At 36.5% G+C, this 18899-nt stretch overlaps 1 long non-coding RNA gene across 1 annotated transcript; it reads left to right on the top strand.

Moving 5' to 3' along the window:
- The first annotated feature begins 2124 nt into the window (after positions 1-2124).
- LOC116183181 (uncharacterized) lies at positions 2125-17333 on the top strand. Its single transcript, XR_013340503.1, has 3 exons — positions 2125-2230; positions 7879-8021; positions 17258-17333. It is a non-coding gene; the product is annotated as an uncharacterized LOC116183181 (long non-coding RNA).
- The last annotated feature ends 1566 nt before the right edge of the window (positions 17334-18899 follow it).

Raw genomic sequence — 18899 nt, 5'->3', positions numbered from 1 at the left:
TTTTGCTAGTGATACAATGTCTTTTCTAGGTCTTCAGGCTGATCTCACAAAACCTTTTTACTAGAGTAAACACAAATATACAGTAAACACACATTTAAAGTAAATACGTGTTATTGTGTATAGAAAGACATTTGAAATACTCTACTACCAACTAAAACAATCTAACAGCTTTAAAGGCAGATGCCACAAAGCCTGTTATAAAATATTTCAAATCATCTTTCAAAAGTGAAGTTGGAAAAACAACAGATATGTTTAGATCTTTAACTGTAACTTTTATAGAAACACCTTGTATAAAGTGCACACGTGAGTGTGGATGTAATTTTTTAAGTTTAAAGGTGCTTTTACAAACTAAGAGGAACATCATCACTTTAATCTTTAATGGCTTCCAAATGTTCTATCAGCACTTTAAAGATAAAATCCAGCAATACTCATGCAACATCAAGTGTCTCCACTGGATGTGTTCAAATTCATGTAGTCCATATCAGGAAAATACCTCCTTATAATTCTCTTTTGTCTCACTTTGTTTTGCATTGTAGTGTGGTTTACAATGGAGAGTTTGCAGTGGGATACTCAAACTGGATTCATTTTATTTGAGGGCGAGCTTGAGAAAGTGTGTCAGTAGCACAGCTAATACAATCTGGTTATTAAGTCTGTAGGGACAGACAGGAGCTCAGCTGAGGTAAAACTTTCAGAATTGCATACAGTGAGGACTTTGAGGCTTTAACATCATCTGCTTCATCCTTCAGATTCACCCTAGAACAGTTTGCTGTACTAATCCAGAAATGGCATCTGGGTTTTGATCCTAAGAAACTTGAAAATGGTGCAGTAATTGCTATTTAGAATACAATCACATACTCTCAAGTAGAACTCTTTGTTATTTCAAAAGACTGAAGAGTCAAATGGAACTGTCACCATAACTCAGAGTTAATGAAAGTCACCATAAGAAAATTTCTGCATGGAACAGTGTTGTCCTGTTTCTGAAGAACTACTTGGCTGTTGGGTGTACTGCTGTGACATTACTTGAAAATCTTAGCATTTTCACACGGCCAGGATTTCTGCATGAAAATAGAGGCAACTGAAAAAAAGTATAATAATGAATCCATTATATTTCAATGTTTAAAGCACATTTTGCAAAATATGGCTTTGGATTCTGGCTTTAGTGAGGATTTTTCCTCAATTTTTGGGTTATTTTCTTGGTCCAGAATCTAGGACCTTGAAGCATATCTACCATGATAATGCACATTTATCTCAACTACTCATGATCATCTACAGATGGACATTTGCACAGGTACTCTAGGCTCATTCTGTAGTCACTAAGTTATCTCTGAAGGATGGTTCTTCTCACACCTCTTAGGAAGGGATGGTGTAGCTATTTATCTCTTCTGAGTTCAGCAGAAGCCTGAGCTTACCAGCTATCTGACTAATGGATGGATAAAATGTCAAGATCAGTCTTGTTCCTTTTCTCTACTGGCTCAAGTGTACTGATATAAAGCACATGTACTTCACATAAAGTGAAGATCTAACATTTTTAAATATTTCTCACTTAGAAAGAGACAAGAATAACAGGAAACCAAAGATTTATCCTTTTTTCTTTTCCCTTACGCTTTAAGAGCATGCGATTAGCAAAACTTTGTATAAGGTTCTCTGTAGTTTTTTAGTTGACAATTCTGCAGAAAGTTATTTCTCAATAAAATGTAAACCAAATTACTTTGAATTGAATACTTCCAAAAACTATTATGATTTATTAGTCATAAGTTTATAATTTTAATGAAAAAAATGATTACAAGTTTTTTAAATAAAACTTTGCTAATACTCATGTGATTTAGCAGAAAAATGCTTTAAGTTCTCAGAAGTGTATGTGAGGAGATGTGGGAATTTCAAGGAGAACTAACTGTATAAAACAATTAGCCTCATAAGAAATATTAAGAAAAGGGGGAAAAATACTGGAAGTGAAAATATGAATAATTATGTAGAAGATAATCCCATCAATCACTGTGGAAATAAAAGAAGGTAGAGCTTAGAAAATAAACGAGACCAAAATTACCTCTTTTATGACTAAAACAGTTCCCTTCTTTGATCACTGGAGAGCACTGTTCCCCTATGAAACAATTTGTTTTAAGGACACAGCTGGGCATTCTGCTGCAGAAGTGATTTTCTGTAGCAAATTATATAACATATATTATGAATTCAGAGATACGGAAGAAAAAATGTTGATTTCCTGAAAAAAAAGGTAACATTTTATGGGATTTTATTCTTCTATCACCCAATTTATACAGATAATATCATACTGTTTATTATTCCTAGAGTAAGAATGTCTTCATCATGCCCAGAGATCAATCAAGTAGGTGATAGAACATGTGCCTATCTGAAATATGTGTTGTTTCTTTTATAAATCTCTTGATTGTAAAAGTAACACAAATTATATGAAATCCAGAGTAAATACATATAATCGATAAGCCCTGGACATATGATAGTAAAATCACCTGCATAATTTGTTACCAGAATTGGGAGGACTAACATCATATCTATCCAGGTCCTGAATAATTTCTGTTAAGTATAAAATTAGAATTCTAGAAAAAAATGCAAAAATAGCTACCATAAGTTCAGAACTACAATTATCTGGTGATTAGCAGAGGAACTTAATCAGTAATTCTGAGCTGGTAATTCTGTCTGGTTTGAGTATCTGTGATAAACAAAACCTTGTAAATCCTGGGATATTTTTTTATGTCTCAGGGTTCAAAATCTAACCATGGTTAATATTGATGCCTTAGAGCTTCACTTTGGCATTTCTGCTTTGAGATTCAGCCCTTTGTGCTTTGTTTCTTATTGTACAGTCAATTTTGACTTAGCAGAGTGGGATCAGAATCAGAATTCTCTGCCTCACTTGTATAAAAACAAGAATGGTAGCATTCTGTTCAACTGTTAAAGCATAGGTTACTTAATTGGAATGCAAATAATGCACTTTTTAAAAATCATTGTTTAAAGAAATTATCTCTGTTGTATCAAAGCCGAAACAAGGAGTGAAAATAATACCTTGCTATCAGCTTTTCCCTTTTTCTGTCATTATAAATGCTTTGTTTAGTTGTTAGGCAGTCATGTATGTAAAAGGGGAGCTGTTAATCATGCAAACTATTCTGTTACATATAGAACATATTAATTATGAACACGGAGGATTTTCAGCCTCTTGAAGAAAGGAGAGCTGTTAGGTCTACTGGATACCATAATCCACAAAGTGACCTGTATCTTTATGCACTGAGGAGGATCTGAGCCTGTAGGTCACCTACCAAATCTCATCTGCAGCTCTATGACCATGTCAAACATCTTGTTCACTGGCTATGTATAATTCATTGTACTGTATTAATTGAATTGCACACAGAAAAGACCTGATTTGTCAAGATAGCCTTTCCATTTCAGAGCAGTGAAGCTCCATTGATTTCCAGTCAGCGGAGAGGATGACACGAATAGATTGTTTAATATTAAAATCAAATCAGCATAATACTGACCTCTCTCAGTTTCACATCTTGCATAAGAACCTCTGCTGATCAGTAGCCCACGCTGCAAAGCACCACTGACCACATTAATTCAAAATCGATTATGGGACCATATGCAAATAGCAATTATGACTGACAACATGGAGGACATAAAGCTGAGAGGAAGTGTTTCTCAAAGTGTGACAGCAGGAATTAGTGCCGTGTCTATCAGCTCTACCTCTACTGGGGCTTTGGCTCAGTGAGTACGTTACGCAATAGAGCAAGCCATAGCTTTTAAATAATTAGCTGGGAACATCTCTTACTCGCATATCTGAACAGCAAAGGGAAAGCAGATATAGTTAGAGTCTGATTTAGCTAATTAGCATTATGGTATGTCTTGATTTTCTCTTTGCTTGACTTTGTAATGAGATTTGGGATAGCTATCGCAGATCTGAGATGATTAAGTATGCAGTGGCACAGACAGGGAAATGGGAAGACAGGAATAAAAGGCAGAGACTTCAGTCATTAAAGTGGGATCCAGTGAACCTAAAAACTATCCCAGGGCAGAAATCTCACGTGATTAGCACCCGAACTGTACCATGGAGTTTACATGAATTTAAGAAAACATATGTTTTAGAGGCTTTGGAGCTGTCTATGTCTACATGGAAAGGTACCAAAATTTCTCTTCAAAATCATCTGAATCCTCAGAGAACATTTTACAAGTTTGATGAGCTCAGTTATGTCAAATAGTTGTTGGCTTCTACCTGCAGGACTTATCAGATCCAGGAGGGTGTCCAGGAAGTTGCACAGCATTACTGAAGCCCTTATAGGTGCCTGATTCTTATTGATAATCATTATTCTGAACTCAGCAAACAGACCACCTGGGTTTCCGATTAAGGCTGCCAAACCAATGTCAAATGTTATGACCTAGCAAATGTCATCTGATATCAATAATGACACGGATGACACCAAATTTTATAATCTTTGATTTGTTGCGATTGAAACATCACTTTAGTTTTGATATGCTCAGAAATTTGATTTTTGTGATGAATGACGTTAGTCTTTTTTATGCTGGTAACTTTCTAAAGGGCCACAATAAATCTCAAATTTCTTCCTTCAGACTCTCACTCATCTTGCTGTCTGGCAACTTTGATCCTAATACTAACAACCTCCTCTCCTCCCCAGTTTCTTGTCATTTTCCTACCCTGTTTTTGGTAGTTCCAAAGCCCTCCATGCTGGGATACTGTTTAAATAAGTCAAGTCTTTTAATGTAGGTATGAAGCATTTGAATTTTCTGTCCTACCTTCTTATACAAGTGTTTAGGAAAATATGTCCTTCTCTTCATTATTACGTCTCTAATTAAAAAAAAAGATGAATGTATTGTTTTCTCTTTCCCTATAAAGCATTTTTGCTTTTAGATTATTTCCCTCTTCTTTGTTCTAACATTAGGCTAGTATACAAAGCAGTAGGCTGAAAAATTAGAATTTTTTACCAAGTAGTAGTCTCACCTCATTCTTTCTTACCCAAGCTTTTCCTTTCTTATCTAATTAGAACAAGAAAGTAATTTTCGCATCATATTTTTAATGAAAAAGGTAAAATTAGATTTAACTTCCATATTTAAAAAACGATAAATATTTACTGATTGTACTTTGAATTTATTTGTCTGTTCATATGCAGATGGCACAAATTCAGATCCTGCAGGAGATAAGAAACAAAAGCTCCAAAAAAGGAGAATTATGGAAAATATTAATAGATAAATTTCCATAAGAAATATATATATATATATATATATATATATATATGATTTGGAGCAGGGGAAAATCTCAATATGTTTTGGTGGCAACTTTAGCAATAAAAACTATGGGGTTTTTTAGGGCAAAATATCAGGAATATAAATTTTTATCTTCCTGGAAATCTCCCTGTTGTTATAAAAAAAGCAGTAACAGCTTCATTTTTGACCTCTAAAATAACAAGATATATCTTTAATGCACAAATATATATATATATTGACCTCTAAAATAACAGGATATATCTTTAATGCATAATCTAAACATTAATAGATTGTGATGTAAGTCAGGCAATAAACAAATTAAAAAAATATTACTATGAATTTTGTGTTGAATCAGTGTTTGCATTTCCACCTGTAATCTTAATTATTTTTGGTGTATAGTCTAAATCATTCTATGTTTCAGGAAGAAATATTATGTAGACCTAGTCTCTAAAATATAGTGGATAAACAAGAAAAAAGCACCTCATTTGACATAAAATTCTCCAAAATTATCAACCTAGCATTTATCAATACCTAATGCAAAACTGTATGTGAAAGGTTTTTCATGCATCATTAAGATGGATATATACACATCAAAGCCTATATTATATATTGCAATCCTCATTGAAAACATTCTTTGTTCAATTTTTTTAATAGGAAGTTCTTCTTGTATAACATTTTTGCTCCCCCTCATGTTTTTTTCATATTTTTTTAATTCCTGGAAAAACTCAGAATTATACCATTAAAGGGTCTATTTTTTGACAAAACCCAGAATTTTGTGAAAGAGCTAGTTCAGCACAAGCTTTTTGTCTGAAATGCTTTATATTGGGAAAAATAATATTGTGCCCTCCAATGATATAAATATAGGATTTTTCAAATATTTTGCAAATGGACACATATTATCAGAAGGACATTCCTTTGAATCACTTCACCTTTTGCTCTTGATGTTCCTGTCACCTGCTAACCCATCCACAAGGGACAATACATTCTTTTCCTTTTACTGCTGTGTAATAATCTGGTGTCAATAACAGCAACAATTAACATGAGAAAGTACCATCAAGCAACCACAGACATATTGCTTTTATAAAGAAAAGGAAAAAGCCTGTTTTCCCCCTACATTTTACTTTAATCTTTGATGGGTCTGTTAGTCTCCTGGAAAAAAGGACTGGGCATTTTACTGTATTCTGTATTTACTGTATACTGTAAACCTAATAATTTCACTGGGGAACACTAATGAGGCTGGGAATCTCTAACCAGTAGGTCATCACTATCTGTAAACTAAGTAATCATCCCTAAATATACTAGGGATTAATACAAAATCAGCTAAAGGTCACCAGGTACCTTTCAATATACTTTGGATCAGACTCAGAAAATTCAGAAATTCATAGTCCATTTTGAAATGAAGAGGCTCATTAGAAAAAGAATCCCCTGGCAGTCACATTGCTATTTTATTGAGCAGAACAGTGTTAAAAATGACCTTCCAGTGTTTTTCAAAACTTTAGAGCATTCAACAACTTTGAGGTAATCTTAGAGTTAGGTATTTCTCTTCTGTGGTTGCTCATTTGGCTTTTAACCTCTTAAGGTGCCTTAAGTTTACAGATTTTGCACCTCTGCACTTCTGCCTTTCTAGAGTATAAGTGGATTATTTTAAAATTGTATAAGGCCTAAATGGGAATTTCTTCAACCTAAGTGCCACCACCTTTGCCAGTACAAACTGTTAGGGATAAATAGAATAATGTTGAAAACTGTAGTTTAAAAAATCATTTAGTATCCAGTTGCCACTGGACCATGGCTAACTACTAATTGGTCCCTTTAGATGCTTCTCCAGCTTATTTTTCACTTCAGCTTGTATTCCAAAATTTTTCCCCAAATCCAACAATCTAAAAATCTTGTGATAAAGCTCTTGCTAATTTACATAGCAGAAGGTTGCTATAGCAACCTGGCAGAGCATTTCCAGCAGCAACATACTAGAGGCAATCTTTATCATTATGTGAGAAATATGCTTTAAAGGTGTGTGATAGTCTGTATAACTGTTTTTTCCTCAAGACATTTGTTTGATCATGCAGTGAAGGCAAAGTATTTCAACTTTGCTATCATGGTCCTAAGCTTGGTGAGCACTGTTGCCATAAACACGTTTTATGAGTTCACTGTATATCAAAGCATGAAGAACTGGAGAACAGTTGAACTTGCACAGATCAAGGCTGCAGGATGTGTCTCTGTGTTGGATGTACCCAGCTGAGGCTTTTGAAAACTGCCAAAATAGTTTCCAAGCATAGTGTGGCACATGGATACCTTGGGAATTCCACCCTTCTTCCTACACACAAGCAGTGATGTGTGGGGCCTCATGGCCAGCTGCCTCACTGCATTGGACTTTTCCACTAGGAAGAACAGGACTTGCACAAAGCAAAGGGTTTGACAAAAACGTGGCAAAATTAAAATTCAGGTATTATGAATATCAACCAGCAGATCTGTCATCCATCTTTGATGAGAAAATGAATCCCTAATGGATCCTTTGAGAAATCTACAGTGATGTGTTTTCAATTCAGTATGAGAATAATGTTGGTAACACGCTTACATTTTGGTTGTTGCTGAACAGTTTTTACTGAGTAAAGGACTTTTCAATTTCCTATGTTCTAACAGCGAGGAGACAAAGCAAATGTGGGAGGGAGCACAGAACAACCACCCGAACTGGCCCAAGGAATATTCCATACCATAGGATATCATACTCAATATATAAACTGGGGAAGATACTTAGAAGGGGGCCAATTGCAGTTTGGAAACAGGTATGGCATTACTCAGCAGGTGTTAAACAATTGTATTATTCATCACCTGTTTTTCTTGTGTTTTAACCCACTCTCTTCTTTTAAAATTATTATTATGATTATTTTAATAACATTGCATTTTACTTAATTTCAATTATTTCAACTGATGTTATTTCAACCCACAAATTTGATATTTTTTTCTTGATTCTTCTCAGAATCAGGCTCAATGCCTGATCAGCCTCCTATCTGGTGCTTCTGTCTCATCTCTATTAATAAGAAACTTCAGGGTATGCCACTTTTTTCATTATCAGAATTTACAGCCAGGCAATACCCATTCTGTCTAGCAGGCAGAAGACTTCTTGACAGTGCAAAAAGTTCATATTCAAACACTGACTTGCAGACAGATGTACACCCAATTATCTGATTCCTCTTAACATTCACAGTTTAAGCTATTTTTTTTTTTTTTTTGCCTTTGTCAGCTGGGTAAACTCTAAATACAATACTAAATTTGCATCAGCCAAGGCAGTTAAAAATTCTGCTGATTTCTTTTCTTCTGACAAAGAGGTATGGCTTTGTGATGACATATATTTCAAGATGCATCTAAAGCACGAAGAGCGTTTTTACACCGAGCAGCTCACCTGTATAAATGAGCTCCCATCAGAGCCTTGCAATCACACCATCAGATAGATTTAGAGTCTGCATTACCCTTTCTCCTCAGAAGCTATTTATTCCTTCCTGAGCTGAAAGGCTGTCAGACCTCACTGATGTTTAGACCAAGAGCTTTTTCCCAGCTTAACTGGTTAGGGAACAATTATTTTCTTTACAAGGTCGAGTCTGCTTTGCCATGTGCCTTAGTTTCTCTTTGTCTTGGATCCTTGTGCAGCGCATCTTTTGGTGGACTTTATATTTCTAGTTGAATATTGAAAGCTTACCTGAAAAAAAATTTGAATGTGCTAACTCTGTGAACCTCAATATTGGTTCAAGACTGAGAGGGAATCTTGAAAGTGGGAATGAGTTTGGGGTGACTGATCTCTAACCCTTCCTTCCAGTGTTTATGGTAAAAATTAGAGAAGCCATGAAATAGGAAAATAATCTCATCCAAAAAGTAGAAAATCATTATCAATCAGACTGGAAATCCAAGATAATCTAGTTTAATATACATGACTCTAAATTTAGACTATGTTAAAATCTACATAGGTTGGAGATTTTAATCATATTTCTGGGCACTACATTAAAGTTAGCACCAGTAGGGCAGTATTCCCAAAGGTGATAGCCTGCCAACACGTCTGCTTTTGTCTCCCTGCCCTGTGTGTTGTCACACAGCTGCTGTGTCTGACCACACAGGTAACACAAGATAGCTGTGACTGGAGCTAGTCAAGCTAACATAGAAGATTTCTAGCCCAAATTCCTGTTTTCAAGGAGATTTGCTGTTGTAAATCCATCAGCTTTTCAGATTGAATTTTCTACATTTGAGTGCTCCTGAGAAGTGATATATGACTTGCATTGGCATGGGGCAGAGAGGATCTTGCTGAGGTACGACAGTGAAGCCACTGCTGGATTGGTGCATGAAGTACTGGCTGACACAATCAAAGGATTTTGACCAATCCTCAGCATCCTGATAAATGCTTCACTGTTTCAGAGGTGACCAAGAGTTTGGTCTCTTTATTCTAGAGGCTGTACCACACCCCTCACTTCTGTATTGAATTCAGTGACTTGTCCTTGGCCAATGTGTAACTCCTTTCTGTGTGCATCTTCTGAAACCATCCCATCTTACTTTGAAGATATCAGATCAAAAATACATATTTTAGACAAACTCACTTTAAAAGACATGGGCTTAGATTTATCAGACTCATTTCAGCAAACATAATTGGTGTGCCAAAACTGGGAGCTCAGTAATTAACAGAAAGGCAGAGAGCTTCAGTGGGTAACTCACGTTGCTTAATATCTGCATCTCTCTCTGGAGATACCTGACTCCTGACATTGCCTATATAAACACTCAGAGATAAACTTTACATTTTGGCAGTGCAGACAAAAGGTCTCAAGTTACAATGGATTAATCTGGGCTTTAAATAAGCCCTTTTCTCAGAATAGCATCCCAAAAGTCCATATTCCGATGGTTTTTAATTTAGATGCTAACACCTCTCTGGATTTGCTTATTTCAGGATGAACTTGCTATCTTTGTAGGTATTCCTTGCTTCCAAGTGTGTGAATTTGCATTTTAAAACCATTTTGTTTGAAAGACCCCAGCTTGCTAAGTGATCAGTTCCTTGTATTTCCCAGAGAATAGCCTTTGTTTGCGTTATGTGGCTGCAATGTTACAATGTAAATTACAATTTTTTCTTTATACAGTATTTCAACTGATTCTTGACTTCAACAGAAGCATATTGAAAATTATTGCACAAGGAAAAACTTAATTAAAACCTGAAGTTTGGGGCTATATAATTCAAGTAAAGGTTATAGCTAATTTAGCAGCTGTAAATTGCTAGGGGTTGTTATTTACATAAAGCACATACAATTTTATTACACCCATAGTATGGCATTTAATTAATTAATTTGACATTTCCATAGCACATGTTCTAATTCTCTCTGACAGGTAGATGCTTCATATTTCATCTAAAAGCAGACAAAAGATTCATGGCTATCCAAATGGAGCCACTCCAAAATTTACAAAAAGATCCTCTGCATTTGGATGTGAAAAGAGAGGATAAATGGATGTTGAATTAAGCCATGTTTAAGACACAGATAGCAATATTTGCAATTTGAACACTTGATGACCTTCATAAATATGTCTCCTTGTGTGTCAGTGCTTTGTATGCTCTTCCCTCGATGCCTTCAGATGCCAGTGCTTTCTGCTGCTGAAGGAAGATGTCTCACAGAAAAGCCTGCAAATTAACAACAAAATAAGATAATTTGCATATTTGTATGGCCCTTTTCAGGATATAACAAATATGAAGATTAATAAACAAGAAGCCAGCATGTTCTACAGAAGCCAGAAGACTTGTATCTTAGAGGTCTGTACTGTGCAATCCATAGTTTGCAAAATGCTGGTGAAGGGATGAATGGAGCACCAAGATCTGTTGATACCCATAGTGGAAAGAGAATAGCAAAAGCCATGAAAATTGGCATATATTTTCCTTGTATCTTATCATTATCAAGATCATGATCATGATCATGATTATCAAAGAATAAAAATAAAGAAGGAAGAAAGAAAAATGAAAGAGAGATGAGGTAGGAGAGGACAGGGTATCCCCAGTGCTGGGTCCAGCACTGATTGAGCTGAGAGAGTGTCCAGCTTGTGGAGGTACCTTTCTGTAGGTACGTTTTCCACCCTGGTGTCACCCTGATTTTTTGAGATTTTCTAAAGTCTTCTGAGTTTACATTCTTGTAGCAAATTTTCTCACACAACTTTCTGTAAATAACCTATTGTTTTGCATTCCTTCATAGAGGAGGATAAATTTGATGGACTGGTAGTTTGTCCAGTGTCATTGGAGAGGTGGCATGTTCACCCTCCATTCCACTGTCATATTTGGAAAATTATAAATGCTGGAGTTAGAAAAAATAAAATTATTCTCTTTGTCGTGACAACAGCAGTAACTGCGTTGTGCTTTCTCATGTCCTCTAGTGACACCCTGGGATTAGGTTTATTGCTCTTTTAAATTAGTTATCACGTGCAGTCTATTCTTCTTGACCTTTCTAGAAATAGGCTGAGGGGTTTTGAGGGTCCTATTGTGCCCTTTTTCTGCTTCTATTGGTCTTGCCTGCTCCTTGACCCCACTTCTGTGCTTGTGCTGCATGCTGTGCTGTCCTCATGGACCTGAACAGGAAAATTGGTTCCAGAAAGGGGCTGCCATACCTTCATATACTCCCCTCTCCCTTCTTCCAGACAAATGCTGGTCTGGCTGACTGCTTGAATGGTCATTGGTATTTGAGGCATAGCAATGCATTAACTCCTTCCTGCTCAGGTTTCTACAAGGTGAAAAACCTACCCAGTCTATCCCTTTCATACTTTTAATGCTGAACAGTTGGGAAGATCACTGAGAAAAATGCATGAGAAGAAAGTTTCCTTTCTGATTAACTCACAGGGTTATTTTTGTACGTGAAACTCAGAGAAGAAAGACTTATTACCATTTCTTATTACAAAAAATATGTATAAATTTCTTTCAATGTAAACTGAACTTTCCCTGTCAGCACAAAAATTTTACTTATTTGCCTGAAGCCACGTTTTTTAATCATTGTTATATGCGTTTTTTAATAAGAGACCGCATAAAGTATTAACAGTGTAAATTCTTTCCATCTAAGTAATTTGGGTTTATTTATTTTACTGCTAATTTTCAATTGTGTTATATTAAATCTGTGACACTGAGGCTGACATATAAAACTTTGTCAATGAATATTCAAATGTGATGTTCTCTATGCACACATTTTTCAGAAGAGCTGCTTTTTGTTTTTAAACTCCTTTTCTTGTGTTAAATATATATGAGTAGGAACCCAACAATGTATTCTAATAAAGCTGGAAGTAAATGTTCTTCAAATTGTGGCTAACATTCAGAAACTGGGACTTGTCCTGGGGGGAGAGATATTTGACCCCTACCTGCAAAAATATATCATAATTCTTCTTTTCTCACATGAAAATTAAAATAAGAGTATTTTTTAAATCAGGTTTGTTGTTTTTTTTTTCTTTTTTGTTGCTACTGTCATGAGAACAATGTGCAAGAGCACAACTTCTAGAACAGTCAGTGTCATCACACTTGCTTTGTTTCCTCATATCCATATAGGCAGCAGTGTCCAGCTCTGACTTGAATTTCCAAATGACTTCTGGATGCTAGAGTCTTTGAGATGGATGTCTCCTTAACTTAGTGCATTCCCATGTAAAGGAGACTAATGCTGTCAAAGGTTCCCTAAGATCATGTGTGTGGCCTCAAAGTACTGCTGTACAAGAAGGCTTATTATCTGCAGGTGTTTGCTTGCCTGATGCAAGTATTTGAGAGTTTAGGGCATCTCAGCATTGTTCTGACATTCAGGCTAATCACATGTACTCTGCCTCATCTGATTTTTCAAGTGGTAATATTGCTATTATGGGTTGATTGCTGTGTTGCAAAACAGAAGGAGTGATTAGCTTTCTTAGACTGAAAAGAAGTAAAAAAAAAAATCTCCAAAACTGTATTTTTGTCTGAGGCTGTTTATTTTTACTATGTTTTTCTTTAAGATGAGGACTTTTGATCCTATGAACATTTGTAAAACAGAATTAAAACAAAATAAAATGAGAATTACAAACACAAACCATAAGCTCAGATTCAGAAGTAAATGCATTCCCTAAACACAATGTATCTTAGTAATTCAGATTGCCATACAAAACAACAGATTAATCCCTCATTTGAATATAAATGTTTTAGTTAGGCATAATACTGAATGATGAAGCTGACCACTTTAATACACATCATAAGTTTTTTAGCCTCTACAGGTATTGGAAGAAAAACAGGCACATTATTATACAAAACCAGTAGTTATATAATGATATCTCAAAGCTTTTGTTTTCATTTTAGTAACATACAAAGAAAAGTTAGAAAAATAGAGCAGTAAAATCCACACATTTTTCTTGTTCCCCAGGGCAAGATATATTTCAAATCCACTGTACAGCTCTGCAATGCAGTGGAGCAAGCAGCATAGGTACTGTGTGGATGACTGGGTGTCAGAATGAAGCTTCAGACAAAGTTTATTAGAGAAACCCTCCTGTTGAGTCACAAGGTGCAGAATGGACCTCCTTGCTTCTAAACTCCTTCTCAGACAGGAGCCTGGATTGTAGCTCTAGGCTGCCAACAGTTTTTGTGCAAAACATTATAAAGGTGTGACTGAATCTTTATACAAGTTTGTCCTACATGATTAAGGATGGCAAACAAAAGAAATTGCTATAAAAATAAATTATTTATTATGACAGTGATTGCATTAAAAGATCTTAATCAGAATTATTTACTACACAGTATAGGTAGCTGTAACTACTAATATGCTATAGTGCACTATTTTTCAAGCAATATTGAAGCAATTATATTAAAGCTAGCAAAAACAATAAGTAGAGATTGCTCTTACTCAGCAACTACCTTGGGCAAATCTCCTTTGTTTTGCCTTGAGGAGCATGCCTGAAGGCATGATGCTTTCTGCCTGAAGGATGTCTGTGCTCAAGGGAGGAATGTCCACAAGTTCTCCAAGAAAGGATATGTTGGAAGACTCTGCTGTTAAAAAGTGGGACTGGACTTTATAATACAAAGTGAAAGACTGTCAGTCATATGTGTCCAGGCCAGCTGTGTCAGTTCAGCATCTTTAGATAAGTTAGTAGTGGTACAGTATAACTCGTTGCTTTGTTTAGCAGGTGCCCCATCAGGTCTGCCATGTCTTACCTCACTACAAATATGTTTAATTTCCAGACTGATGAGTCAGGCTGGTTTCAGCATTCTTCAAAACCAAACCCAGCATGATATCCCTTTCTCTATTCACCACTTTTGATTTGTAAACAGTTTGAGCTGTTTTACTCCCACTTTGGGGAGAGCATCCTGCTACACTGGGCACTACTGCCTTCTTCCTGGGCCTGAGAATATGGAAAATCCTCCTAGCCTAAAATATGAATAGTTTTGGATCTTCTTCCCTGACTAAACTCATGTCTGATTCCCCTCTTCTCCTCTCTTTCTTCCTGTTTTTTCTTGCTTTCTCCTGCCTTCTCCCTGCTGCTGCACAGCCAGTTACTCTAGGGCAAGACCACATCACCTGTGGCACTGCTGTGCTTGATTTTTGTTGTGGGAATGAACCAGTTACTGCTCTCAAGCAGCACTCTGGAGCTACAGGATTTGTCTCATTCTGAGCCTATTAGTGTGAAGTAAAATGCATAGGTACAATGTTCCACTTGAGCATTTTAAAATTAATGTTTCATCACTATCACTTTGATATCTGGCTTTTATTCAAAGACAAGATTAATAGTTTACAAGTGATTTCTCTGATATGAAAAGGTAAAGAATTAAAGAGGAAGAAGCAAAATTAATCTAAAATCCAAACTCACTTATTAACAGAAGACTATAATCCAGTAAGATATTGTATTTTCAATGTCATCTGAATCTATTAATCTATATGAATAGACAGAGTGTCTAATATAATGCTTTAATGAATTTGCCTTACCACAAACCATGATTTTTGGCATACTAGATCCACATTTATGATTTCAAAATTCAGATAAAACCTGAGCATTTAGGCTAATTTAGGTTGTCTTTTTCTAGGTCTCTCTTTTAACAACCTAAGGTTTCAGAGAGAATTCACATTTCTTCACCCCAGTTAAAACTATTTAAAAAATATTTTGAGATAAACCATATATTTTGCAGAACATTTGCAAAAATACAATACCTAAGATAATACTTCATACAGGTGTGAAGTGGCCTTTTCCACATTCTAACCTGTTTATGTCTTTCTGAAAGTTGTGCACCCTTTTCACCTGCTTTGCCAGGTATGCCACCACTCTCAGATTTCATGTTATTCCTGTTTAACTGATTGAGGATGAAATACATAGTTTACCCATCTCTGTCCAAAATCATAACATTTTTTCTTCTGGTAATGTGCAACTGGACCAGGAAAACATGCAGCTTCAGGTTTTATGGGGAGTGACAAATGCTGGAAGGTAAATGCCATAGTGGTTTTTTTTGCTCAGCTACTGATTGTAGCAGTTTAAGTCTATCTCACAAAGGCATTAAATAATGTTTGCAGTCAAGAAGCATTAGTAAGATATTTTAGTCATGTTAATACTTGGCTGATCCCTCTTTGAATAAGTTTAACTGTGGAATATTTCTTCCATTAATGCTGAAATGGATAAAAACTATATGAGCTTGCATAGCTCAGTGGACTCCAAACTGAAAATAAAAATTCAGGGTCAGAAGAAAGACTTTATTTCCATGTGAAGGGGGTTGACTTTTGTTGTCAATGGCACAAATCCTGCTCTCTTCAGTGTAAGACTGTAGCGAGGACAATACAATGTTCTCTGTACAGGACACGATCTGAAGCATGAACATCATCAGGGAATTTTGGACTGGTAGGCTGTGGCAATCAGATGAAGCACTTTTCCCACACTTAGAGCATCCCTCTAATCATACAGGTCTGTTGCTTAGAAGGTGAGGCTGATGAAACTTGGCTTCCCACATTTTGATGAACCCTTTCAGGGTAAGTGCTCCCAGCCACAGACAGTTGTCTTTCATTGGTGCTTAAATGTGAATGAGGGTTAAGCAGAAGAAGAAAAAGGCATGCATTCATACTCTAGCAAATTATGGTTTCCTGTAGTTTAGTGGAGGAAAACATAAATTAATTTTGTTCTTGTCTTCAAAGCTGAAGGCTTTAGAGGGACTTTCTTTCTTCTGCCTGAGATGTCTTCCCCTTGTGACTTTCCTGACAAGAGCTTCAGAGCCATGCAGAGAGCTGAAATGAACTGGAGGATGCCTGGTATAATAAAATGATTCTCTGGGAAGAAGGCATTGGGGTGCCAGAGGCTAATTTTGTGACATGTTTGAAGAACAGCAAGTGTGAGAAGATAAATGGGGCTATGAAAATTATGCAAATGGGTGGAGAAGTCCAAAAGGTAAAAAGGTTATTGTGTCTGTCTCAAACACTGACTGCCAGATGTGGAGTCAGTCAAGGGTTGTTGGTAATAACAGACAAGAATAGCTGGTAATAAAATGCTGTGAAAAAGAACAGGATGTAGCTGTAGAAGGGGGCCATGCAGAGATAGGACAGCACTTTTCTTGGACAAATATCCTTGCTATGGCTTCTGGAGATAAGTACAAAAAAATAAAGTGCAAAGGCAGGACTGAGGTCAAGAAGACATGGACTGTTGACAAAGACAGACCCAGTAAGGGGGATCTAAGCCATGAAACACTCCAAAAGTCCCCCAACCCATTTCCAGAACCATCTAGAAGAATGAGCTGCACATGACAACTGATTTGCATGGAAAGTGAGAAACTTATTTCCAGGATAGAAAAAACTTATTTATAAAAAGGTTCCCCCCATGAAACCTGGGCATTGGCCTCAGGACTATGGGTACTCCATTAGGTGGGCCAGTGCTGAAGCCAGGACTGGTGATCCCTTCCCCTTCCCTTTCCCCCTTATTCAAAATGCACTTCTGAATGCTTATACCAGAAGATGGGACCGACATAGACATTTCCATGCCAAGTGTGTAATTTACTTTGTGAGTTTTGGCAGAAGCTCTAACTTTTGCTGTTTCTTTTTGACCACAGGCAGCTGCACAGCTGTGTGTTTTGGAGTGCGACTACACAGTGGGGACATCGAGTATGTCTATTATTGTAAAGAAAGAACAAGGTAAAAATATAATTAGAGCCAGAAGAAATGCTGAAGAGATCAGAAATAGGGTGGAGAACATATTAGATATGCAAGGAGGATCAAGTAAGGGTCCCAGAATTCCTGATGTTTCTTTCTATTGCATCCCATTTCTTATACCAGGTCAGTCACATGAACTAAGGAAATACTAATGAAGGTATCTTTAGTAGAAAACTGCAGTCATTGTAGGAAAAGATAGGAGAAATCAGAAAAAAAATCATTATTGAAACATTTAAAAGGAGGAAAATGTGAACAGAAAAAAGGTTGTGGAGCAGAAGTCTTTAAAGGACAATAAAATTTTAATATTTGCTCTTGTGACTCATGACCTTGACTCCATGATACAAAGGCAATTGTTTTTTAAAATCCAAATTATAAACTCTTTTTGCAAGGGAATACTTACACATTCTGCCATTACTCTTCAGGTGCTGTTCATTACAATCTAAAGAAGGAGAAAAAACTCTTTGTCAAATGCTAAGCAGTTCTGGGTGTCAAGGACAAATAACCTGAAGGGTGCCTCCTTTTAAATGACAGCTGTTGTGAATTTGGGATGCCTCAGTTTGGCCATACAGTAGGAAGGAGGGTGCAAAGGAGAAGATAGGTATTTGTGGCTTTCTTCTCATAGAAGGATTAAGGATTTGCACTTCTTATGGCAAGTCTTCACTTTTAAATTTATTTTACTTGTGACTAAATGTAGTTGCTATGGTTACAAACAGTTTCAATTTTGCCTTGAAGAGATAATGATTTATCATATTGAAACAAAAAGCAGGCAAAAGCAGTTTAGCAGGAATAGCAATTTCATGTCACTTTCTTTTTATTTGTTATAGTTCTCTTAATTTGTGTACCTGTTAGTATTGGTTAAAAAAGTTTTTGTTGGAAGAGTTTTGTTGTCATAAAAATGCAGATGGATTGAAATTTTAATAGAATCATAGAATGGTTTGAGTTGGAAGAGACCTTAAAGATTATCTACTTCCAACCCCCTGCCATGGGCAGGGACCCCTTCCACTAACCTAGTTTGCTCAAAGCCCCATCCAACCTAGCTCGGAGCAGTTCCAGGGATGGGGCAGCCACAACTTCCCTGTACAACCTGATCCAGTGCCTCAACACCCTCACAGTCAAGAATTTGTTCTTAATATCTAATCTAAACCTTTGCTCTTTCAGTCTGAAGAAATTACCACTTGTTCTGTCACTACATGCGCTTGTAAAAAGTCTCTCTCCACCTTTTTTGTGGGGTCTCTTTAGGTACCCAGCCCTCTCATTTGTCAGGTCTCCCTGCAGGGCCCCCTGCCCTCGAGGGAGTCAACAGCTCCTCCCAGTTTTGTATTGTCTGTGAACCTGCTCAGTGTCCCTTCCAGTCCTGCATCCAAGTAATTTTTGAAGATGCTGAAGAGCATGGGGCCCTGCAGAAGTAGCAGTCTGAGGGCATCACCAGGCTAGGATGTTTCCTGGTGAATTTTGAACAACATTGTAATTTTTCATCCAGGTTTAATTTTCTGAAGAGGAAAATTAATTTAAGAGTAAATATTTACATATTTTTCTATTCCC

Source organism: Lonchura striata, chromosome 1 (genome assembly GCF_046129695.1).
Source record: "Lonchura striata isolate bLonStr1 chromosome 1, bLonStr1.mat, whole genome shotgun sequence".
NCBI lineage: Eukaryota > Metazoa > Chordata > Aves > Passeriformes > Estrildidae > Lonchura > Lonchura striata.
This window is presented reverse-complemented; position numbering and strand designations above follow the sequence as displayed.